The sequence below is a fragment of the Chiloscyllium plagiosum genome, chromosome 11 (assembly GCF_004010195.1).
Source record: "Chiloscyllium plagiosum isolate BGI_BamShark_2017 chromosome 11, ASM401019v2, whole genome shotgun sequence".
Lineage (NCBI taxonomy): Eukaryota > Metazoa > Chordata > Chondrichthyes > Orectolobiformes > Hemiscylliidae > Chiloscyllium > Chiloscyllium plagiosum.
Window position 1 is genome coordinate 80,470,960 of NC_057720.1, and position 26,388 is coordinate 80,497,347.

At 44.1% G+C, this 26,388-nt stretch overlaps 1 long non-coding RNA gene across 1 annotated transcript in view; it reads left to right on the forward strand.

Annotated features, from left to right (window-relative positions):
- The first annotated feature begins 10,073 nt into the window (after nt 1-10,073).
- LOC122554613 overlaps nt 10,074-26,388 on the forward strand; it is a 27,577-nt gene continuing 11,262 nt past the window's right edge. The window contains exons 1-3 of the long non-coding RNA XR_006313037.1: nt 10,074-10,232; nt 13,317-13,467; nt 14,394-14,538. This is a non-coding gene — a long non-coding RNA (uncharacterized LOC122554613). The remainder of the gene's footprint in view (nt 10,233-13,316; nt 13,468-14,393; nt 14,539-26,388) is intronic.

The window sequence follows — 26,388 nt, forward strand, 5'->3', positions numbered from 1 at the left end:
GAAAAGTCCTGAACAATGACGTTCTCAGTCCACACGTTCCTTCATAAATCAATTAGAAGAGCTGTTCAGTCTGAGAGAACTTCATAATCAATCGTTTCCTCTGTGTATGATTCCCCAGATCCATGATTGATGTAAGGTCTATGTTAGTTCCCTGTTTTTCCAACTTTCATTGGGAATGATTTTATGTGTGAAATTGGGGATGTGTTTTCAGCATCACTTTAGTTCTGTCCTGATACTGCTTCATATACCTGCCAGAACTTTCAATCCATGACTGGAATTTCCTCAATGGTTTTTTTCTTCAAGAAACTAGAGTTGTTTTCTTCCAAGTAAATTTGAGTTTACACTGTTTAATTTTTAAAAAACATTGCTACCTACAGGATTTCTTGATCAGTTTAGGTTTTTTCTTAAATATCAATGGTTTTGTTGGCTATGTCGTTAAAAAGGACACAAGTGCTAGACATTGTTTTTGAGAGCTGTGATCACATGTTGAAGAGGCAACTAATACACTAGGGGATGGTGTAGGAGGCAGGGTTCTGTAAAATTGCATTCTGTGAATTAACTTAATATTGAGAAATAAATTGTCCAGTTTTGTACCTCAGGAAGTGGCTGAGGTTCATTTGGCACACAGTCAGAACTTTGTCACATTGTTGTCTCATTTATTCCAGTAATTCTCTGATATCACAACATTTTGATACTGATCAGCCCTTTGACGCCTGAGACTGATCCAACTATGTTGGCTGGAATTTGATATTCAGTCTATATTTTCCTCCTTCTATGTGTAAGGGTGGTAGAGACAGGAAACCCTCATAACACTTAAGAAATATTTAGAGTTTGTGAGGCCAAGGCATACTAAGCTATGGGCTAAGTGCTAGCAAATGGGATTAGAATAATGAAGTGGTTGTTTTTGACTGGCGTGGACGTAATGGGCTGAATAGCCTTTCTCTGTGCTTTAGATCTTTATAACTCTATAAGCACTTTGGAAAGATCATTCCAAATGATTTATCTTATGGACATAGTCGTAGTCTGCATAATGATAAAAGGAAGAGTAGATGGGAATAGACTCTGGAGGTTAGTCTCCACTACTGGAGTCGAAAAGTGTGGCATTGGAAGAGCACAGCAGGTCAGGCAGCATCTGAAGAGCAGGACGATTGACATTTCGGACATAAGCCCTTCATCAGGAGTTTCCTCGGATGCTGCCTGGCCTGTTGTCCTATTCCAGCACCATCTTTTTCAATTCTGACTTCTTCAGTATCTGCAGGCCTCACTATTTCCTAATTTATCTCCACATGTCTGTCATATTCTACAGGAGTTAAAGTAGATCATTTGGTCCCTTCCATACTGTTCTGTCACTTTTTTTGAAATCATGGGTGATCTGTATCATAATTCCATCGCACATGGGAACACCACCTGCCACATACAACATAGCAGATATTCACGTGACTTGGGCAGTGTTATCTATCTCATAAGTTACAAGCAAGGATGCCCTGAGGCATGCTATATTAGTGAGACCATGCAGACGCTACAACAACAGATTAATGGACAATGCACAACAATAGCTAGGCAGGGATGTTCCCTCGCAGTCGTGGAAACTTTCAGCAGTCAAGGATATTCAGCTTCCAGCCTTCGGGTAAGCATCCTCTAAGGCAGCCTTCGAGGCCTATACAACAATGCAGAATCGCCGAGCAGAAACTGATAGCCAAGTTCCATACCCATGAAGATGGCCTCAGCTGTGACCTTGGGTTCATGTTGCGCTACATGTGACCCCACCACACTGTTCTATATCTGTAAAACCTTCCTTACTGTCCTGTTTGACACCATCGCCTTGATAAATTGTTATGATCTCTCTACCTTAATTAGATTGTACAGTTTTGGATTAGACCCTCGGCATGTGACTCTTATACTTACCATGGTATTCAAGTCACTTGTTTTGCCTCCAGCACCACCTTATTTTTAATTTTTTGTAATTATCTCTCTGCCTCACTCAGATTATAGGTTATTCTTTCACTTGTTATTCAGCTGTTGATACTTTACTCACTCCATCTGACACTCTTGCTCACCCGTGGAGACCTATTATTTGGCCTGCTGTCACTCCACTCGCACCATTTGTATGATCTTTCGAGCTCTCTGTCCATTGATTTTTCTGCTTTAAATTCTATGCCTGTGTGCTTCTCTCTCAATTCACCTGAAGAAGGGACAATGCTCTGAAGGCTTGTGATTTCAAATAAACCTGTTGGACTATAACCTGGTGTCATCTGACTTCTGACCTTGTCAACCTCAGTCAAATACTGGCACGTCCAAGTCATAATTCTGTTTATTCACCTTGATTCCATATCCCTCAGTATCCTGGTCTATCAAAAATCCAACAGTCATAGAGTTTTTAGCAATATAGAAAGAGGCTCTTCAGCTCATCATGTCAATGCTGATCGTCAAATATCCATCTATTCTCATCCTACTTTCTATCGCTTGGCTGTAGCCTTTTATGGAGTTACAAGTGCTCATTTACATACTTATTAAACATCTTAGGCCAGTGAATTCCAGATTCCCACAATCTTCTAACTGAATATTTTTTTTCCTCTAAACATCTGCTCTTTACTTTAAAATTATTAACCCAACTAATACGGTGAAATGTTCCTTCCCTAATTACTTAGTCCATGCCCCTGAGAACTTTGTACATCTCAATTGTTGAATTGTTCCAACCCAGGCAAGTTTCTGGTCAACCTCCTCTCTAGTGCAATCACATCCTTCTTATAGTGTGGTGACCCGAACTGCGCACACCTGTGGCCGAACTAGTATTATGTACAGCTCCATTATTAAGATTTAATTGAAGGATGAAGTGCTGCTTTTGCTTTTGTGACATCTTGTCTTATTTTAAGTTTTTGAACCCAAACAACGCTTTGTGAATCTGTACTGAACAGTTCCAAAGTGTCAATTCTTGACCCAAGCTATCCATACCATTCCAAATTTGATCTAAACAGTGTATAGCTGTGGCAAATTTTCTACTCTTTATATTCTATCCTCCCAGTGAGAAACACTAAGATCCCATTAGCTTTTTGATTTATGATTTTGTATCTGATTCTTACATTGTAAAAATCTATGTACGTGGTTGCATAAATCACTTTGGGCCTCCACTATTTCTAGATTTTCACCACTTGAACCTATCCTTTTTGGTCTACAATGGATGAACTCTCAATTACTTGTGTTCAAATCCTATCTGTCACAACATTGCTCACAGATTTTACTGTCAGTGTTCATTCAACATTAAATATTTGTGAAAAGAAGACAAAAAATTGAAACCATTGGTCTTGCACCCATCGCGACTGTGATTCAAGACACAGACTCTGAGAAAGGCCACCAATTTGTGGAGCATGGAAAGAGGCTGCTGATTGGATGCAGTAAGAACAGTTAACTGTCAATCTTAATTCTCAGACCAGGCAGGTAGATTCTGATTGGTCAGGGTGATGCCCATGGGAATGCAGCACCCATTGGAAATCATTTTGACCTCTTCATTCATGAAAAGGATACCATGTTTGCAAGTTCTTTTTGTGTATATAAAACAGGGTCTTGTGTATTAATATGTATACCTTTAAGCATGTGCAAATGTACCACAGTGTAAACCTGACTAAGATGTTGAATGGGTTTCCAGTGTAAATCTTGCACAGTCTGAAGTATTTAATAAATGACTTCCATTTTAAGAAGCATTTCTATTGGTAGACTGTTGTCCTGAGACTTACAAGTATGGGTTGGTTAAACGTAAGCAGCGTGCTTTCAAAGAACAAGAACAAAGAAAGTTACAGCACAGGAATAGGCCCTTTGGCCCTCCAAGCCTGCGCCAATCCAGATCCTCTATCTAAACCGGCTGTCTATTTTCTAAGGAATTGTATCCCTTTACTCCCTGCCCATTCATATATTTGTCTAGATACATCTTAAATGATGCTATCATGCCCATCCACCACCTCCACTGGCAACGTGTTCCAGGCACCCACTACCCTCTGCGTAAAAACCTTTCTACGTATAACTCCTGTAAACCTTTCCCCTCTCACCTTGAACTCATGACCCCAAGTAATTGAGTCCTCCATTCTGGGAAAAGGTTTCTTACTATCCACCCTGTCTACACCTCTCATGATTTTGCAGGCCTCAATCAGGTCCTCCCTCAACCTGCTTCTTTCCAATGAAAATAATCCTAATCTACTCAACCTCTCCTCATAGCTAGCACCCTCCATACCAGACAACATCTGGATGAACCTCCACTGCACCCTGTCCAAAGCATCCACATCCTTTGATAATATGGTGACCAGAATTGTATGCAATATTCCAAATGTGCCAAATCAAAGTCTTATACAACGTAAGATGACTTGCCAACTCTTGAACTCAATACCCCGTCCGATGAAGGAATGCATGCCGTATGCCTTCTTGAACACTCTACTTACCTGTATTGCCACCTTCAGGGAACAATAGACCTGAACACCCAGATCTCTCTGTACATCAAATTTTCCCCAGGACTTTTCCATTTATTGTATAGTTCGCTCTGGAATTGCATCTTCCAAAATTCATCACCATGCATTTATCTGGATTGAACTCCATTTGTCATTTCTCTGCTCAACTCTCCAATCTACCTATATTCTGCTGTATTCTCTGAGCATCCCCTTCACTATGTGGTACTCTACCAATCTTAGTGTCATCTGCAAACTTGCTAATGAGGCAACCTACACCTTCCTCCAAATTATTTACGTATATCACAAACAACAGTGGTCTCAGCACGGATCCCTGTGGGACACCATTGTTCACAGGTCTCCATTTTGAGAAGCTCCCTTCCACTACTACTCTCTGTCTTCTGTTGCCCAGCCAGTTCTCTATCCATCTAGCTAGATCACCCTGGACCCCATGCGACTTGACCTTCTTCATCACCCTACTTTATCAAAAGCCTTACTAAAGTCCATGTATATGACATCTGAATCCCTTCCCTCAATAATCAACTTTGTATTCTCTTCAAAGAATTCTATTAGGTTTGTAAGATATGACCTTCCCTGCACAAAACCATGCTCCCTGTCACTGATAAGCCCATTTTCTTTCAAATGGGTATATATCCTACCCTTAGTATCTTCTCCAGTAGCTTCCCTACTGCTGATCCCAGGCTCACAGGTCTGTAATTACCTGGATTATCCCTGCTACCTTTCTTAAACAAGGGGACAACATTAGCAATGCTCCATCCTCTGGGACCTCTCCCATTTTCAACAATGCTACAAAGGTATCTGTTAAAACCTCAGCTATTTCCTCTCTTGCTTCCCTCAGTAATCTGGGATGGATCCCATCCGGACCCGGGGACTTTTCCACCTTAATGCCTTTTAGAATACACCACACACTTCCTCCCTCCTGATGCTGACTTGACATAGAGTAATCAAAGATCTATCCCTAACTTCAACATCCATTATGTCCCTCTCCTCGGTGAATATCGTTGCAAAGTACTCATTAAGAATCTCACCCATTTTCTCTGACTCCATGCATATCTTTCCTCCTTTGTCCTTGAGTAGGCCAACCCTTTCCCTAGTTATCCTCTAGCTCCTTCCAGTTGAATAAGATGCTTTGGGGTTTTCCTTAACTCTGCTCAGGATATCTCATGACCCCTTTTAGCCTTCTTAATTCCTCGCTTCAGATTGGTCCTACATCCCTGATATTCTTCCAAAGCTTCCATCTGTCTTCAGTCACCTAGACCTTATGTATGCATCCTTTTACTTCTTAGCGAGACTCACAGTTTCACCTGTCATCCATGGTTCCCTAATCTTGCCATTTCTATCCCTCATTTTCACAGGAACATATCTCTCCTGAACTCTAATCAACCACTTTTTAAAAGCCTCTTCAAACAGCTGCTCCCAATCTACATTCCCTAGCTCCAGCCGAATTTTGGTATGGTTGGCCTTCCCCTAATTTAGCGCTCTTCCTTTAGGACCACTCTTGTCTTTGTCCATTCGATTGTCGACATGGTGTATTGTTTAATACAATTTGCCAGACATTGAGATGTATGGTCTACATACCTGTCATCAGATTGGCACTTAACCTCATATACCACACTACTCATTTGTATGGCAGGCAAAATATCTTTTTGGCTTGATGAAAGCATCCTGCAAACTGCTTAAAACAACCTTACTTGGTCCAACACACGGGCAAAGATATTAGATACAACAAGATGTTCGTAATTGTCATCTGGAAAAATACTACAGACTCTTTTGCTCCAAAGGAAGATAGAGTGTTATCCAACACATGATTTTAAGACTTCATGGCTTGGCAGATGCATGACATGAGTGATCTTATGGCAGGATGCTGGCTCAGTGGTTAGCACTGCTGCCTCACAGTGCCAGGGACCTAGGTTCAATTCCACCCCTCTCTTAACTGCCTGCTTAGAGGTTGTACATTCCCTTGGGTCTGCATGAATTTCATCTGGGTGCTCCAGTTTACCCCCACAGTCCAAAGATGTGCCTTTGCTACTCCTTTTTAGAACCATTGCTGTCACCCATGGATGGACAGCACGGTGGCACAGTGGTTAGCACTGCTGCCTCACAGCGCCAGAGATCCGGGTTCAATTCCCGCCTCAGGCGACTGACTCCGTGGAGTTTGCACGTTCTCCCTGTGTCTGCGTGGGTTTCCTCCGGGTGCTCCGGTTTCCTCCCATAGGTAAGGGGTAAATGTAGGGATATGGGTGGGTTGCGCTTCGGCGGGTCGGTGTGGACTTATTGGGCCAAAGGGCCTGTTTCCACACTGTAATGTAATCCCAACTCTCCATTGTACTTACTGCCTCATCCAGCAGTGATTGCACAGGTTATATGCAGAGGAGCCCACCCTGAATGTTGTACCAATAAAAATGCAGAATCTGTACAATATGCAAATAGGCCATTCAGCCCAATAAGTCCACACTGACTCTTAGAAGACCATCCCATCCAGACTCTTTCCCCCGACCTATAAGCTTGTATTTCCCATCTTTGGACTGTGGGAAGAAACCAGAGGACCTGGAGAAAACCCACACAGACATAGAGAGAATGTACAAACTCCACACAGTTGTGGCCCAAGACTGGAATCGAACCTAGGTGCCTACTACTGTGAGGTAGTAGTGCTAACCACTGAACCACTGTGTCACCCTAGCTTCTGTATCCTCTGAATTAATCCATGTACATTCCAGTATAATCAAATTATTACATTAAGGCAGGGCTGTTGTGAGCATGCAGGTAGGCACAAAATAACTAAGCGATCAGGCAATTAGCAATTAGCAGTTTAATCCAGTCCATGTCCCTGTGTGCAAAGTGGTCTTTGAATGCTAGTTGTCAGTGTACCCTGTATTAAATGTACCCTGTGCTTCTTAAGTGTCCTCTAAGTGGATCAGAGAAATGCCATGCTTACTGTGAGGGATTGACAAATGCCAGATGTCAATGACCGTGGATGAGAAGTGCATGCTGCTGGTGCCCATGGATCATGCACTCAGATATTGTTTAGTAACGAGCAACATGGAGACTCCTCCCAGCCAGTGGTGAGCTGATGTAGCCAGGTATCTGTTATGACTTCCATGTAGAGACTTCTCAATGTCCTATTGTTCGACACATTTGGTAAGTGAGGAACTGAATATTAATGAGGTGGGTTGTGATGTTATTGACATGTTTGGCAAGCTATAATCTCCCTAATTTGGCAACCCACTGCTGCCTAGTGAAAAATTTGGCTTTCCACATAGTAAATGTAAAAAAAATGTAGTGCATTTCTCCTGCCATTGGAGGTAGTCCTTTCTAGATTTCTCGTGTGATTCTGCCACAAATCTTGCATAGCCCATATCATGAAGACTTCTACAGATGATTTAAACTCCAGTGTCTCTGTAACCATATGTGATTGAATTCCTGTTGAAACTCTTGAACAACTTAACCCATCCTTCGTTCGTGTGTGTGTGTGTATGTACAGTAATGGATAACATGCAATAATCTGCTTGAATATTCCTTCTTGATTTTAGTTTGCCATGACTTAGGAGGGCATTGATGACCGTGTCCTTCCATTGGATTAGTCCATGATTATTCTTGGATAGATACTGCAGCACTTTGTCATTGCTTCCTGCAGAATGGCTGACCAGGAGACTCTCCTGGTCTTACTGTCTGCCATCAGGTGTGTTGGAAAGATTCACAGGCTGATATTCAATGTGATGTTCACCAACTGGGTAGCACAGTGGCTCACAGTGCCAGAGACCCAGGTTCAATGTCATGCTCAGGCGACTGTCTCCCTGTGTCTGTGTCTGGGTCCTCTGGTTCCTTAAACATGTATGTTAAGTGGATTAGCCATGGTAAGTACAAGGTAAATCAGCCATGATTTAGGCTAGGTCTACCTGGAATGCTCTTCAGAGGGTCAGTGCAGACTCGACAGGCTGAATAGCCTCTTGTTACACTGTAGGTATTCTATGATTCTGTTTAGTCACACTGAGTGCATTCTCCACAGCTATCAAGTCCTTGAACTTGCAGCTTCTGGGCCTGAGGCAGGGACCCTATCACCATGCCACAGAATTGATAAATGATACCATTTTAATTTTAAAAGTGGTGTCTTTATTAGACAAGCAAATAATTTTGTTTGCAGTCTTCAGTTCAGTAATTTCCTGCCTGAGTTTGTCCTGCAGCCTCAGGATGTTACTCTGATATCACAGGCACGGTAACTCATGAGAGGTATTTAATGGAAGAGCAAAGGGGTCTTACCTCATCTCTTTTAGGGAAGGTCTGCTGAGTCAGGTGTTACTCAGGCACTTCGCTGGACAGCGGACTCAATACCGATCCCAATGGAACACCGTTGGTCATGGGCCTCCAGTCTGAAAAATACAACCCTTCACCCACCTTTCCTACCGTAAAGCCAATTTTGTATCCAATTGGCAAGCTCAACCTGAATCCCATGTGACCTAACTTTACTAATTAGCCTATCATACGAAACCTTATCAAACGCTTTATTAAAGTCCAAGTCAACAACATCTACCATTCTGCCCTCATTAATCTTTTTGGGTGCATCCTCAAAAAGCTCAATCAAGTTTGTGAGACATGATTTCCTTCGCACAAAACAATGTTGACTATCCCTAATCAGTCCTTGCCTCTCCAAATGCATGTAAATCCTATCTGTCAGAATCATCTCCAATAACTTACCTCTTCAAAAAAAAAACAATCAAGTGATGAGACATGATTTTTAAAAAAAATCTGAATCCATTTGGTAAAAGACTGGCATGTAGTCTTTGCCAAAGTAGTCAGATTTCATCCATAATGGTTCCCTGAAACATGTTGCCTATTAAATTTTAATAACCTAATGGACTTCTCCTAGCATGGGATCCATTTGAATTCCTCTTCTGGTTATGAAGGATAGAATAGTCTTTCAGTTTCAGGTCACAGATTCCAGCTGTTAAAGAACAGAGAACATAGGACATAGTACATTCCAGCGCAGTACAGGGCCTTTGGCCCTCGATGTTGCGCCGACCTGTGGAACCAAGATATGGGTAAGCAGCTCACACAACAAATGTCACATCTCCTTCTGCAGGGGACAACATCCAAGTCAGTAGCCCTCACTTATCTTAATGTTCATAATTCTTTCCAAAGCAGTATGTTCATCTATTTTCATTGTTATGATTTTATTGTTAATCTTCTTAAATCAAATTAGTTGAGCATTGGATTAAGAGTGAAGACTGATTCAATGTGCTCATCTATCGCCTTCCTCCTGTACTGAGGGTCCTTTTGTAGCCTATCACTGAATATCTTACAATGGCCGAATAGAGTCCATGATTGCTCACTAAACGAATTTTGCCTTACCCCTTAGTAACTCAGTTCTCTACAATTGTCTTTTTGATTAACATTTTACCTGATTTAATGCGTTTCATAATTTTCAGGCATCTTATAGTGCTGTGCAGCTAATTAAGTCAGTTGGAAGTGTATAATTATTAATGCACAGCAACAAATTGTGTTCAGTAAGCTCCCACACGCAGTAATGTGATAATGAGTAGTTAATCTGTTTTGATTTAGTCATTGTAGTTGTGGAATATCCATTGGACTGAACATTGGAGAGAATTCTGCTGTGAAATCGTTGCTGCAGGACCTCTTACATTCAGCTGATTCTATTATGTGCTTCTAATTTGCAAAAAAAAAAATTGTTTGTTCTTATTTGTTGTGTTACTGAGCAGAAGCTGGAGGACTTCTTGATATCAGAATCCATGGAGACTTGAAAAGAAACAGTGTGAATGCAGGATGGTAATGTTTGAAATTTCTGCACCATCTTTTCATCTCTTATTGTTTCTCCTTTAGCTAAAAACACAACAGCTTTCTCTGTACCGTACTTTGGAGGAACTGCACTGGAATTGCTAATTCCTTCACTGTGGAACAGGGACTGCAAGCAGGCGGCTAAGGAGTTAAGTGTATTTGCATCTGCAGGTACTCGCTTAAAAGGTTACAGTCGCACTGAGCACTGCACTGTAATGGGTTTGAATAATCCCTTGGAGAATGTAATTGTCGTCGTGATTTAGAAGCTGACATTTTCCTCTTCATGAGCCTGCTGTTCTTTACAATGCAGCGTCCGACCCCTCCATCAAATACACCATCTGCAGACATTTCAAAGTGGGTAGGAGGGCCTTCTTATAAAAGTCAAGCTTTCTTTTTTAATATTTCAGCTAAATGTTGATTTTTAATTTCCTTCCATCATCGTGCACCAGGCCTACTTGTTTTGCAAGTAAATCAGATAACCTGCAGAACCTCATTCTCACAACATTTACTCCCATAACAAAATCCATCAATTGGTAATTCTGTCAAATCTATGGAATGAGGGAATCCGAGGTGTAATTGCTGTGCTTTTCTCTCGGAACCCTCCGATCCTCACCTTCCATCCCACCAACCTCCGGATACATCACATTATCCTCAGTCATTTCTGCCACCCTCAAACAGACCTCAGCACTGGGGATATACTTCCCTCCCCACCCTTATCAGAACTCCAGCGAGACCATTCCCTCGGCGACTCCCTTGTCAGATCCGCGACTCCCCTTCCAGATCCACGCCTCCCACCAACCCACACTCCACTCCAGGCACCTTCCCCTGCCACTGCAGAAAGTGCAAAACCTCTGCACACACGATCTCCCCCTCACCTCCATCCAAGGCCCGAAAGGATCCTTCCACATTCAACAGAAATTTATCTATACCTCCACCAATGTCATCTACTGTATCCATTGCATCCAGCATGGTCTCCTCTACACTGGGGAGACAGGATGACAGCTTGCAGATCATTTCAGCGAACATCTCTGGGATGCCTGGACCAACCAACCCCACCGTTCTGTGGCTGAACACTTCGACTCGCCCTCCAACTCCACCAAGAACATGCAGGTCCTGCGTTTCCTCCATTGTCAAATCCTAACCAACGGTGCCTGGCGGAAGAACGCCTCATCTTCCGCCTTGGGACCCTGCAACCACACAGGATTAATGTGGATTTCACCAATTTCCATATTTCCCCTCCCCTCACCTTATCCCATCCCAAGCTACCAACTTGGCACCACCCTCTCGACCTGTCCATCATCTTTCCCATCTATCCGCTCCACCCTCATCTCTGACCTATCACCTTTTTCCCCACCTTCAAATACCTATTGCATTCTCAGCTACCTTCCCCCAGCCACACCCCCTTCCTGTTTATCTCTGAGCCTCCCAGGCCCACAAGCCTCATTCCTGATGAAGGGCTAATGCCCGAAACTTTGATTCTCCTGCTCTTCGGATGCTGCCTGACTGGCTGTGCTTTCCTAGCACCAAACTCACGACTCTGATCTCCAGCATCTGCAGTCCTTACTTTCTCCAGGCTGGAGGTTTGGAGAACACAGCAAACCAGGCAGTATCAGGAGGTAGAGAAGTCAACATTTTTGGTGTAACCTTTCTTCCGAAATGCTGACTTCCTGTGTTCTTCCAGCCTCCTGCGTGTTTACCTTGGCTTCCAGCATCTGCAGTATTTTTGCCTCTGTCTAGAACAAGAACTAGAACAATTTGAAATGGTTTTCCCAGATTGCTGTGTAAGAGATTTATCATTCAGGTATTTCCCACACTGCATCTGTTAGCACTAAATATGAACGAGCAATTAAGAATCAAAGTGTCAGTGTTACCTATTGGTAAATTGTAAGCTGCCTTTCTCTTTCAGGAACTTGTAGACCTTTAGTCTGTCTTTATTTTGAATTCTCTGCATTTTTATATTTTTAGTCCCAGTTATTTTTGTCTTACTCAGAATATCTGGCACCCTGAAGTCTGTATATTCTGGGAAGCTGAAACCTTCATGCATTGCTAGCTTGCAACAGCCAATATGTCCCCTCAAATGGGTGAATGAGCCCCTGAGAGATGATCTCAGTACAATATAAAAGGCTTTCAAAGGGCTAGACTTGATACTAAGCTTCTGGTCTCTCCTGGCTGGAGGCCCACTCCCAAATTGCAAAGAGGAGACATTTCTTCATTCAGAATCTTTGAACATGCACAACTCAAGGGATAGAGTATTCCAGGCAATTGCAAGAAATGGTATTTGAGGCTGTAAAACAATGAGGATGAGGATCAACCATCATCTGTCCGAATAGTGGCACAGGCTCGAGAGGTCCTAATGACATTTTCTACTCCCATTACCTATGAATTTGAAAAGACCCATCCCAGAGTAAACCGTCTCCTGAACCATCCAAAGCCATCACAGGGTGAACTTTCACTTGTGTCTCAGAGATTTAAGGTGGGTCCAGTGCTCAGCATGGCTGACCAGTGCACTGTTTAGCTTCAGCACTCTCCGAGTTACAAGGAAAGGTCATCTGAAACAATAGTTGTGGCATTCCACTTCACACAACAGGAGCATAGAGAAGGGATTGACTCTGTGGAGGTTAGTGTCTCCCACAGTTACTCCAACTAAAATGAATGGTAAAAGTCATATGGATCATAGCAAGCCTGTGGCATGCCCTTCAACAAAGGAGTGCCAATAATTTAGTGGTATACCTCAGGATTTGGTTTGCTCTGTATGCTGTTGTTCAAGAACTACATGTATATTGCCATAGACTTGCCATATGGAATGCGATCTGTTACAGTCTTACCTGCTTGCTAATGTTGTCAAATGTCTTATATTACTTCCTGGAGCAATGTCAGACTCAGCTACCCCTTGTTGAGTAAAATGTATCTGAAATCCTGTTTGCTAAAGTGGATTGGAAAAAGTCAGGCTCCAGTACAGATTGCTAGGTCTCTGCATTTGGCACATCACCCCAACTTCACATGACTCCCCTCACTGTATCCTTTCATTTCTTCTCTGCCATTCCCATCCCTTATCCACGGTCACCTTTTACCAAGGATGCTGTCTGCCTGAAGCTTGTGAAACAACCTTTCAGGTGGAATTTAATCATGACTTCAAATATCCTGGGGCTTTCCGAGGAGCACAAGGGATGCCACCTCTTTCCTAAATGTCAAAGAAGATAGCTCAGAGGACCTGTCCTTTCTGAAGGTATGTTGGTTGCTGTTTGTTAGGTTAATACCACATAGGTAACCCTCAAGTTAGCTCCTGATGATCAATTTTATTTTCTTTAATTACTGCTGCAATGTTAATGGGTTTGTAATTCACTGGATTTGATTCATCTCTTTTTTTTATGAATAGCTGATTACAGATAGGGGAGATCTGCCGTGACCAGATATCTATTTGAGCAGCTCAATGAATAATAATGAATAATACTGACTGCCTTCCACATCACTATTCACCGTCAGTGTCAACTTAGTTGGGACATATTCCTGGCTATTTCATCGCATGAGCTCTCACTTTCAAACACTGCATCTTTCTCCAATATTTTTCTGACTCATAAGTAGAAGTTTACAAAGTAAAGGATAAAAACACCTGACTTTTTTTCATGAGTCCATGATTTTCTTAGAGATTGTTTGTGCCGTTATGGTGAAGCCATTCTCACTTTGAGTCTGGATTGGCTTTTTCAAATAACGATCGATTTAGCTTCTCCACCTCGTCCTTCAATTTTGTTTCCCTTTGAAAGTTAACCTAGTCCCCCTTTATTGAATCCACATCCATCATCCTTTCAGATATTGCTTTTGAAGTTCTGACAATTTATTGCACATAAGGGAGCTTCCTCCTCTCTTGCACTGATGTGTACTCTTGTATAGTGCAGCAGAATTCCTTACGGATATCAAGATCTAAGCATCCTACCCTTCTTAAAGGAGGTCTGACTTTTTTAAAGGGAGGCCCAAACAAATATTGCTGTAATGTAAAATACTACAACGTGTACTGAATTCATAGTTAGCATTTATATATTTAAGTATATGGTTGTTTCCAAATCCACTACGACCACATCTCTATTCAAGTCTCTGACTTCACAAATTCAGGCAGTCTGAACTTTTCACAATTCGTCTGGAATGCTTTCTCCTCAGACTAGCAAGATTACTTGGTCCCTAAAATTGAGGAGTGATGACTTTGATTCTGATTGTCTGTCTGTAAATTATTTCTCTGCTGAAGGACCTTTCATTTGTTGGATGGCTTTCATGGAGGATGCTGTTGCTGCTAAACCCAATACAGGTAATTGGTCAATTACATTTTCTGAAGAATGCTTAATCTCCTGAATTCCTTTTGCAGAGAAACTCTTCCCTGTTAACTTGGTTACTTAATCCATAGCTTCATCTGGGGAACCTTTAATCTCATGGATATACATCGTGAAAGATGACTGCTCTGTTGCAACAAACATTTTTCTTCATTGCAGTATCCTGGAATTTTAGAGCAGACATGTTTCTTTTCCTTTTTGACTGCTTCCTGAATTGATGAGCATTCATCATTAGTTTAACATAGTTGCATGTAGCTCGTCTTCATTTTATTCAAATAAATCTTCACTCTCAATTTGCTGAATAATCTGAATTGAAGTAAGTAAGCTCGTTAATTAAACTTGTCCAGTAGTTTGGATACTTTTGTTCATTCTCTGATGTCTTGCTGATGAAATAGCATTTTCACATGCTCATATTTGGAAGTGAAGGATTGTTGCTTGCTTAGCATTATCTCTGATACTGATGCTGCTCAGCTCTTTGTTGGAAGACAATGGATGTACAAGTTGGTCTTGAGTTTTTTTTGTCAATTTATCGTCTGGTAACAAAATAAATCTACTGTGTCAATATGTTTAGCAGAATATTTTTGTTCTTTGACCAGCTTTGGTTCAAGATACCCCAATGAGGCCAAGTGGGCAGTACTGTTCATTTTGTTCTCTGCTTTTGATAGCAAACCTCACTGAGTTTTGACTTCTGAATTTTCTCAAATGTGTTACAATGAAAACATTTCCACCAGTGCAGTACAGTTGCCGATTTTCTTTTCGTCGGCAGCAGGAAACAATTCCCTTTTGTTGATTATCGATAGTGTTAGTCGATGCTTTGGGTTCCTTCATGAAGGGAGTGCAATGACGTCTTCTACCTATGGCCTGTTGTACAACAGTTTGTTCCTGAAACAGTTGTTCCATTGAAACTAGTTGAACTCTTTTTTGGTTTTCTTAAGAACATCGATACCACAAAACGTGTGTAGATCAAAAGTGAGAAGTGTTGTTGTGAATTATGTATACATTCTTAACACTTTGTTTTTCAGTATTACATGTAGCATAAGTTAATTTTGAAAGTTATTCCATTGGGACCTGAAAACCTCAAGCCTGAAGGATATAACTTCTGTTTCTTCAGTTATGGCATTTGATCTGATAGGACCATGACATTTGTCCCTGTATTAAGACTGAACTAATGAAATATCCACTGACGGGGATAGGTTATTCAAAGTTGAGTCAGTTGGATCATCAATTTCCTCTTGTTCTTAACCACCTGCAGCCAAGATGTGAGTTCCCAGTTCAAGGGTACAGTCGATGCTTTCCTATCTTTCATAGCCTGATATACAATGCATGGACATTTTCCAGATTTTTGAAATATACATCTGTGGCCATGGCCTTAATAAATCTTCCTGCCCAAATCCACATTCGGATGAAGAACCTGTTTGGGGATTATCAAGCACTAGGAATGAAATTAATGGACAGGTCCTTGAGAGTCAAGATCTCCGGATTATTGCCCAAGCCATGTGCAAATCAGCACGGATAAGAAAATTAGGGAAGTAAACATGTGGCTAAGGGAAAGGTGTGGGAACGAGGGGTTCTATTTCATGCAGAATTGGCTTCAGTTTTGGAACTGGGGGGTTCTTACCGATGGGACGGTTTGAACTATTCTGGAACCAGTGTTCATGCAACAAGGATACATAGGGTGGTCACTGGGAGTTTAAACTAGTAAGTCGGGGCTGGGGGGGGGGGGGGGGGAAGGGAAAATGACAGGAAGTATGATGGTAAATAAAAAGGTAAGCAGCAGGTTAGTATGTGTGCAGGAGGGTTAAAGTTCAAGGCAGACAATGAAAGAAGTAAAAAGGAAGGATAACTCAGGAGATATTATGAGAAATGTTGGAAATCATGAGGGTAAGAAAGCCAGCATAAAGGCACTTCACCTGAATGCTCGTAGTTTTCGTAACAAGGTCAATGATTTAACAGCACAACTCATTTTGAATGAATATGATTTAGTAGCCGTTACGGAGACATGGTTACAGGATGGTCATAAGTGGGAGTTAAATTTCCAAGGGTATCAGACTATTCAGAAGGACATATAGGAAGGTAAGGGAGGTGGTGTAGCTCTGATATTCAAGGACAATATCAGGGTGGTGCTGAGAGATGATACAGGTTCTATGGAGATTAAGATTGAATCCATTTGGCTGGAAATTTGAAATTCTAAGAAGAAAAAGTCACTGATAGATGTTCTGTATAGGCCACCAAATAATAACATCACATTGGGGTGGGCAATAAACAAAGAGATAACTAATGTCTGTAAAAATGGTATGGCAATTATCATGGGGGTTTTAATCTACATGTCGATTGGTCGAACCAGCTCCATCAGGATAGACTTGAGGAGTTAATGAAACCGACGAAGGAGCAAGCTATCCTAGATTGGGTCCTGTGTAATGAGACAGGAATAATTAATGACTTCATAGTTAGGGATCCTCTTGGAAGGAGTGGTTGCAGTATGGTTGAATTTAGAATGCAGATGGAGAGTGTGAAGATAAAATCCAATACCACGGTCCTGTGCTTAAACACGGGAGACTACAAGTTAAAGTGGACTGGAAACAAAGATTTTATGGTGGGACAGTGGATGAGCAGTGGAAGACTTTCAAAGCAATTTTTCGAAGTGCTCACCAAAACTATATCCCACTGAAAAGAAAGGACTGTAAGAAAAGGGGTAATCTGCCATGGGTGTTTAAGGAAATAAGGGAGGCTATCAAATTGAAAGAGAAGGCATACAAAGTAGCCAAAAACAGCAGGAAACCAGAAGGCTGGGGAAACTTTAACGTTCAAGAGAAAGTCACAAAAAGAGCTTTAAAGAAAAGTAAGACAGAACATGAGAAAAAACTAGCACAGAATATGAAGACAGATAGCAAACGTTTCTAGAAATATATAAAGCAAAAAAGAGTGGCTGATGTAAATATTGGTCCTTTAGAGGATGAGAAGGGGCATTTAGTTATGGGATATGATGAAATGGCTGAGGCATTGAACAGATATTTTGTATCGGTCTTCTCAGTGGAGGATACAAATAGCATGGCAATAATTGACAAAGAGATGAAGGTAGGTAAGGACCTGGAATTAACCATTATTACAGAAAAGGTAGTGTTGGGCAAGCTAATGCAGCTAAGGATAGATAAGTCTCCTGGGCTTGATGGAATGTAACACAGGGTACTAAAAGAGATGCGGGAGGAGTAGCAAGTGCATCGGTAGTAATTTTCCAAAATTCACTGGAATCTGGGGCAGCCCATGCAGATTGGAAAACAGCAAATGTGATGACACTGTTTAAAAAGGGAGGTAGACAGGCGATGGGGAATTATAGACCAGTTAGCTTCATCTCTGTAGTGTGGAAGATGCTTGAGTCTATTATCATGGAGGAAATAGCAGGGCATCTCGATAGAAATTGGGCAGACACATCATGGGTTCATGAAGGGCAGGTCATGCTGAAGAAATCTTTTGGAATTCTATGAAGATATTACGAGCAAGGTGGACAATGGGGACCCAGTGGACAGAGTGTACCTAGATTTCCAAAAGGCCTTTGACAAGGTACCGGATAAGAAGCTGCTGCATAAGATAACGATGCATGGCATTATGGGTAAAGTATTAGCATGGATAGAGGATTGGTTGACTAACAGGAAGCGAAAAGTGGGGATAAATGAGTGCTATTCTGGCTGGCAATCAGTGACTAGTGGTGTTGGGACCTCAATTATTCATAATTTATATAGATGATTTGGATTGGGTACCACATGTAGGGAGTCAAAATTTACAGCTGACACTAAGATGAGTGGCAGAGCAAAGTGTGCAGAGGACTGTGAAATTTTGTAGATAAACATAGATACTTTGAGTGAGTGGACAAAGATGGAATACAGTGTTAATAAATGTGAAGTCATCCATTTTGGTAGGAATAACAGGATTATTACTTGAATGGTAAGAAGTTGCAGCATGCTGCTATGCAGAGGGACCTGGGTGTCCTTGTGCATGAATTACAGAGGGTTGGTCTGCAGGTACAACAATTAGGAAGGCAAATGGAATTTTGTTCTTCATTGCTAAAGGGATTGAGTTTAAAAGCAGGGAGGTTATGTTGCAGCTGTACAGGGTGCTGGTGAGGGCACACCTGGAGTACTGTGTACAGTTTTGGTCTCTTTACTTGAGAAAGGATGTACTGGCACTGGAGGGGGTGCAGAGGAGGTCTGCTAAATTGATTCTAGAGTTGAGGGGGGTTGGCTTACCTGGAGAGACTGAGTAGATTAGGATTACATTCATTGGAATTTAGAAAAATGAGGGGGGATCTGATAGAAACATATAAAATTCTGAAGTAAATAGATAAGATAGAAGTAGAGAGGATGTTTCCATTGACAGGTGAAGCTAGGACAAGAGGGCATGGCCTCAAAATTAGGGGGAGCAGATTTAGGACTAAATTGAGAAGGAATGTCTTCACCCAGAGGGTTGTTAATCTATGGAATTCCTTGCCCAGTGAAGTAATACTTCAGTAAAAATTTTTAAAGCTAAGGTAGAAATTTTTTTTAACAATAAAGGAATTAAGGGTTAAGTGAGAGGGCAGGTAAGTGGACCTGGGTTCATGAAAAGATTGAATGGCGAAGCAAGCTTCAAGGGCCAGACGGCCTACTTCCTGCTCCAATTTCATATGTTCAAAGTGATGTATTTCCCCAATCTTATCACAGTCTTAAAGTTCTTCTATTTTAACCTGTTCGACTCTGTATTTTAAATCTTTCAAATTGTCCATCACTCACCTTTAAAACCTGCCCTCTGACATTACCAGTGTTGTGGTCTCAGTATTCATTAATTATTAGCCTTTGACGTCATTACCATAGCAGAGTCTCATTTTTCTTGCTTGAACGTAGCTTGCTGTGAACAGTAAGTGCTCTTTATTTTTACTCCTATTCTTCAGAACCTGATCCTTTGTGTCAACAATTTTAAACTCTTACTTTTGCCTTCCAGAGATTTTGAATTTTATTCCTAGAGTTTGGAAACAGTTGTTTCTCATCTGGAATTAGGACTGTTCCTACAGACTTTCTCTCTAAGGACTCTGCAATAGGCAGATGTGTCAATTTTTAAAAAAACATGTTTTACTCACCCACATTGCTTCTCCTGCACAACTTACCAGCTTTTGCCTTTATGTCCAAGTTGACCATCTGAATGTGTGTGTCTATTCAAGTGGTTTTGGCTTCTGGCTAACTGACTACATTCATAAAGTGGCAATATCTTTTGAAAATGGTACAGTTGTTTGTTGTCTGAAAACATTTTCACCTGTGTTGAATGGATTTGTTTTACTCTATTTGTTACCATGAAGTATTTAAGCAAAATTCCTGCTGCTGGGTCTGTTCATGTAACATTGATAGCGGACGAATAATTGAGGAGTCGTAATGAGAAGCTGTAACAACAAGGTGTAATATTGTGTGCCGACAGTAGAATCACAGAATTGCTACAGTGTGGATGCAGGCCATTCAGCCCATCAATCCTCTGACGAGCATCCCTTGAACCTGGATCTCAGGCACTGTGAGGCAATAGTGCTAACCACTAAGCCACCATGCTGCCACAACTTTTTCTTCCCCTGAAGTAGAATCTCGTCAGTGCAGAAAGAGACAATTTGGCACATTAAGTCTGTACTGACCCTCTGAAGAACATCCTACCCAGCCCCCACCCTATTCCTGTAAACCCTGCATTTCCCATTGCTAATCCATCTAACCTGCACATCCTTGGACACTACAGGGCAACTTAACAAGGCCAATTCACCTGACCTGCATATCTTTGGACTATGGGAGGAAACTGGAGCACCCGGAGGAAACCCACGTCGACACAGGAAGATTGTGCAAACTCAACACAGTCACGCGAGGGTGGAATCGAATCCAGGTCCCTGGTATAGTGAGGGGATGTGCCACCCAATAGGAACTATTCAAGTGACATTGTCCAGTTAGTCTTAGTGATTATGTCTATCAGGAGCCAGAGATGATCTGTTCGAACCCATGGGGATCTCAATTTTCCCATCAGCGTGGTATCTTCAAATGAAGACATTTGCTTCATTTGCATTTAAAGTGTAAATCAAAATACATGGAGATGTAAACGCTGCTTGTTTTAAAAGCAGAGGCCTACACAGATAAAACATGACAAGGGGAATCTCAGTCTGTAGGTGAAGGGAAAGGGGACAATGATGGATTTCCAAGCTGCCACCATGATGATTGGAAGAGAACTGCCGCATGACAGCAACCTCCCATCTTGACTAATTAGGTTATCAACGAGTGACAGAACTGAAAAGCTTTTTGCTGCTGCAACTGACTGGATTTAATCATAAATGGGATTTGAGAGACATTGCTGTTGTTGAAAGCTTTGTCAGAAACATAAGCCATCAGTAATGCAGCAAATAAGGGACCTTTGACACTCTCTGTAAGCCGCATTAAGTAATGTTGTGCTCATGAACACTGAGTGAATGATATTTGCCAACCACTTTGGATACCAAAGAGATAAACGTGTGGACTAGTTGAAACTCTGGGCCAGCCTGTTTTCAGAGCAAGCCATAAAAAAAATCGAAGCCAGTGCTACCTGGAGACTTGTTGAACAGCAGGTTGACACCACAAATGCCTGCCAACACTTACTAAATAGGCTGCATGATATCTTGGTGGCTAGCTCTTCATCGAATTCACTCTGTCCCTACAGTGACCCAATTGTGTTGATGTGAATTCAAGGCCAATGTCTTACTGCAGTTAGATAGCGTCATGGTAAGACTGTGCCCTGAATATTCAGCGTAGTTTTGATCTCCCTACTGAAGAGAGCACAGGCTTGCCACAGTGTGTGTATGGTAAAGGTTTCTGATCCTGATGCTGGGAATTTCAAGATAGACATATGAGGAAGGTTTGGTTCGATTGGGTCTATGTGAGATGACACAGTGGCTCAGCGGTTAGCTCTACTGCCTCACAGCGCCAGGGACCTGGGTTTGATTCCAGCCTTTGGTGACCGTCCGTACGGAGTTTGTATGTTTTCAGAGTGTCTGCATGTGTTTCCGCCAGGTGCTTTGGTTTCTGCCGACAGTCCAAAGATGTGCAGGTTATGCGGATTAGCCATGGGAAATGCAGGGTTATGGGATAGAGTATGGGTGGGTCTGTGTGGGATAGAGAGTTGGTGTGCAGATATAATCACATTGAGAGGTGATTGGGCTACAATGTATGAAATTCTAACAGGGTTAGACAATAGATTGGATTTATTATCACACATCTAAAAAGTGTTTTTTAAATTGCTTTATAATATGGCCATGCTGCAGCGCAACATTGAAACACAGTAATGCAAGATTTTAGTGCAAGAGGTCATCTTTCTATCTTCTTCTTGTTCCTCCTCTGCTGCTCCTGCACTCACTGCTTGACATCGGCCGGAGTCTCTGTAATGGTCTCTGGGGTCTCTGTAACTGGCTCCGGGGTCTCTGTAACAGGGCCTGGGGTGTCTGTAATGTTCTCTGGGGTCTCTGTGACAGGCTCTGGGGTCTCTGTAACAAGGCCCGGGGTCTCTGTAACAGTCCCTGGGGTCGCTGTAACAGACTCCCAGTGTCTCTGTAATGGGTTCTGGGGTCTCTGTAACAGGCCCTGGGATCTCTATAACAGGCTCCGGGGTCTCTATAACAGGGCCTGGGGTGCCTGTAATGTTCTCTGGGGTCTCTGTGACAGACTCTGGGGTCTCTGTAACAGGGCCCGGGGTCTCTGTAACAGTCCCTGGGGTCTCTGTAACAGACTCCCAGGGTCTCTGTAATGGGTTCTGGGGTCTCTGTAACAGTCCCTGGGATCTCTATAACAGGCTCCGGGGTCTCTATAACAGGCTCCGGGGTCTCTATAACAGGCTCTGGGGTCTCAGTAACAGGCCCCGGGGTCTCTGTAACAGGCTCTGGGGTCTCTGTAACGGGCTCTGGGGTCTCTGTAATGGGCCCCGGGGTCTCTGTAACGTGCTCCGGGGTCTCTGTAACGTGCTCCGGGGTCTCTGTAACGGACTCCGGGCTCTCTGTAATAGGCTCTGGAGCCTCTGTAATGGCCTCTGAGGTCTCTGTAACAGGGTCCAGGGTCTCTGTAACAGTCCCTAGGGTCTCTGTAACAGACTCCGGGGTCTCTGTAACAGGGCCTGGCGTCTCTGTAACGTTCTCTGGGATCTCTGAAACAGACTCCGGGGTCACTGTAACAGGGCCTGGGGTCTCTGTAACAGGCCCGGGATCTCTGTAACAGGCTCGGGCATCTCTGTAACAGGCACCACGGTCTCTGTAACGTGCCCTGGGGTCTCTGTAACAGACTCCCAGGGTCTCTGTAATGGGCTCTGGGGTCTCTGTAACAGGCCCCGGGGTCTCTGTAACAGGCGCTGGAGTCTCTGTAACAGACTCTGGGGTCTCTGTAACAGACTCTGGGGTCTCTGTAATGGTCTCTGGGGTCTCTGTAACAGTCCCTGCGGTCTCTGTAACAGTGCTGAAATGAAGAAGGGCTCATGCCCGAAACGCCGATTCTCCTGCTCCTTGGATGCTGCCGGACGTGCTGCGCTTTTCCAGCAACATATTTTCAGCTCTGATCTCCAGCATCTGCAGTCCTCACTTTTTCCTGTCTCTGTAATAGTCCCTAGGGTTTCTGTAACAGACTCCGGGGTCTCCGTAACAGGGCCTGGGGTCTCTGTAACAGGCCCGGGATCTCTGTAACAGGCTCAGGGGTCTCTATAACAGGCTCAGGGGTCTCTGTAACAGACTCCGGGGTCTCTGTAACAGGCTCCGGGGTCTCTTTAACAGGGCCCGGGGTCTCTGTAACAGACTCCGGGATCTCTGTAACAGGCTCTGGAGTCTCTGTTACAGGCTCCGGGATCTCTGTAACAGGCTCCGGGGTCTCTGTAACAGAGTCCGGGGTCTCTGTAACAGGCTCAGGGGTCTCTGTAATAGACTCCGAGGTCTCTGTAATGGGCTCCAGGGTCTCTGTAACAGGCTCCGGGGTCTCTGTAACAGGCGCCGAGATCTCTGTAACAGGCTCTGGGGTCTCTGTAACAGACTCCGGGGTCTTTGTAACAGACTCCGGGGTCTCTGTAACAGGCTCCGGGATCTCTGTAACGTGCTCCGGGGTCTATGTAACAGACTCCGGGGTCTTTGTAACAGACTCCGGGGTCTCTGTAACAGGCTCCGGGATCTCTGTAATGGGCTCCAGGGTCTCTGTAACAGGCTCCGGGATCTCTGTAACGGGCTCCGGGGTCTCTGTGACAGGCGCCGGGGTCTCTGTAACAGGATCCGGGGTCTCTTTAATGGGCTCTGGAGTCTCTGTAACAGGCCCTGGGGTCTCTGTAATGAGCTTCGGGGTCTCAGTAATGGACTCCGGGGTCTCTGTAATGGGCTCCAGGGTCTCTGTAATGAGCTCCTGGGTCTCTGTAATAGGCTCTGGGGTCTCTGTAATGTGCTCCGGGGTCTCTATAACAGACTCTGGGGTCTCTGTAACAGGCTCCGGGGTCTCTGTAACAGACTCCAGGGTCTCTATAATGGGCTCCAGGGTCTATGTAATGAGCTTCAGGGTCTCTGTAACAGGCTCTGGGGTCTCTATGGAGAAAGTGAGGACTGCAGATGCATGTCCTTAGTGGAATGGGAGGGGAGTGGAAGTGTTGAGCCATGGGGTGGTTGGTTTGGTTGGTCAGGGTGTTCTCTGAAATGTTCCGCAAGTAGGCGGCCTGTCTCCCCAATATAGAGGAGGCCACATCAGGTGCAGCAGATGCAGTAAGTGATGTGTGTGGAGGTGCAGGTGAATTTGTGGCGGATATGGAAGATCCCTTTGGGGCCTTGGAGGGAAGTAAGGGGGGAGATGTGGGCGCAAGTTTTGCATTTCTTGCTCTTGCAGGGGAAGGTGCCGGGAGTGGAGGTTGGGTTGGTGGGGGGTGTGGCCTGATGAGGGAGTCACGGAGGGAGTGGTCTTTTCGGAACGCTGATAGGGGAGGGGAGGGAAATATATCCCTGGTGGTGGAGTCCGTTTGGAGGTGGTGGAAATGGCGACGGATGATATGATGTATATGGAGATTGGTGGGATGGTAAGTGAGGACCAGTGGAGTTCTGTCCTGGTGGCGGTTGGAGGGGCGGGGCTCAAGGGCAGAGGAGCTGGAAGTGGGGAGATGCAGTGGAGAGCATCGTCGACCACATCTGAGGGGAAATTGCGGTCTTTGAAGAAAGAGGCCATCTGGGTTGTTCGGTATTGGAACTGGTCCTTCTGGGAGCAGATGCAGCGGAGACGAAGGAATTGGGAAATCGTCTCCACCGCATTTGCTCTCAGGAGGACCAGTTCCAATACTCCACTAAGGACATGCAGGTCCTTGGACTCCTCCATTGCCAGACCATAGCAACACGATGGCTGGTGGAAGAGCGCCTCATCTTCCGCCTAGGAACCCTCCAACCACAAGGGATGAACTCAGACTTCTCCAGTTTCCTCATTTCCCCTCCACCCTCTTTGTCTCAGTCCCAACCCTCTAACTCACCACCACCTTCCGAACCTGCAATCTTCTTCCTGACCTCTCTGCCCCCACCCCCATTCCGGCCTATCATCCTCACCTTATCACCCTCACCTTAACCTCCTTCCACCTATCGCATTTTCAATGCCCCTCCCCCAAGTCCCTCCTCCCTACCTTTTATCTTAGTCTGCTTGGCACACTTTCCTCATTCCTGAAGAAGGGCTCATGCCTGAAACGTCGATTCTCCTGCTCCTTGGATGCTTCCCGACCTGCTGCGCTTTTCCAGCAACACATTTTCAGCTCTGGGGTCTCTGTAACAGGCTCCGGGGTCTCTGTAATGAGCTCCGGGATCTCTGTAACCGGCTCTGGGGTCTCTGTAATGGGCTCCGGGGTCTCTGTAATGTGCTCCGGTGTCTCTGTAACAGGCTCAGGGGTCTCTGTAACAGGCTCTGGGGTCTCTGTAATGGGCCCCGGGGTCTCTGTAACGTGCTCCGGGGTCTCTGTAACGGACTCCAGGCTCTCTGTAATTGGCTCTGGAGTCTCTGTAACGGTCACAGGGGCCTCTGTAATGGCCTCTGGGGTCTCTGTAACAGGGTCCAGGGTCTCTGTAACAGTCGACTAGGGTCTCTGTAACAGACTCCGGGGTCTCTGTAACAGGATCGGGCGTCTCTGTAACGTTCTCTGGGATCTCTGAAACAGACTCCGGGGTCACTGTAACAGGGCCTGGGATCTCTGTAACAAGCTCGGGCATCTCTGTAACAGGCCCCACGGTCTCTGTAACGTGCCCTGGGGTCTCTGTAATGGGCTCTGGGGTCTCTGTAACAGGCCCTGGGGTCTCTGTAATGGGCCCTGGGGTCTCTGTAACAGACTCCCAGCGTCTGTGTAATGGGCTCTGGGGTCTCTGTAACAGGCCCCGGGGTCTCTGTAACAGGCTCTGGAGTCTCTGTAACAGACTCTGGGGTCTCTGTAATGGTCTCTGGGGTCTCTGTAACAGTCCCTGGGGTCTCTGTAACAGTGCTGAAATGAAGAAGGGCTCATTCCCGAAACGCCGATTCTCCTGCTCCTTGGATGCTGCCGGACGTGCTGCGCTTTTCCAGCAACATATTTTCAGCTCTGATCTCCAGCATCTGCAGTCCTCACTGTTTCCCGTCTCTGTAATAGTCCCTAGGGTTTCTGTAACAGACTCCGGGGTCTCTGTAACAGGGCCTGGGGTCTCTGTAACAGGCCCGGGATCTCTGTAACAGGCTCAGGGGTCTCTGTAACAGGCTCAGGGTTCTCTGTAACAGACTCAGGGGTCTCTGTAACAGGCTCCGGGGTCTCTGTAATGGGCTCCAGGGTCTCTGTAACAGGCTCCGGGGTCTCTGTAACAG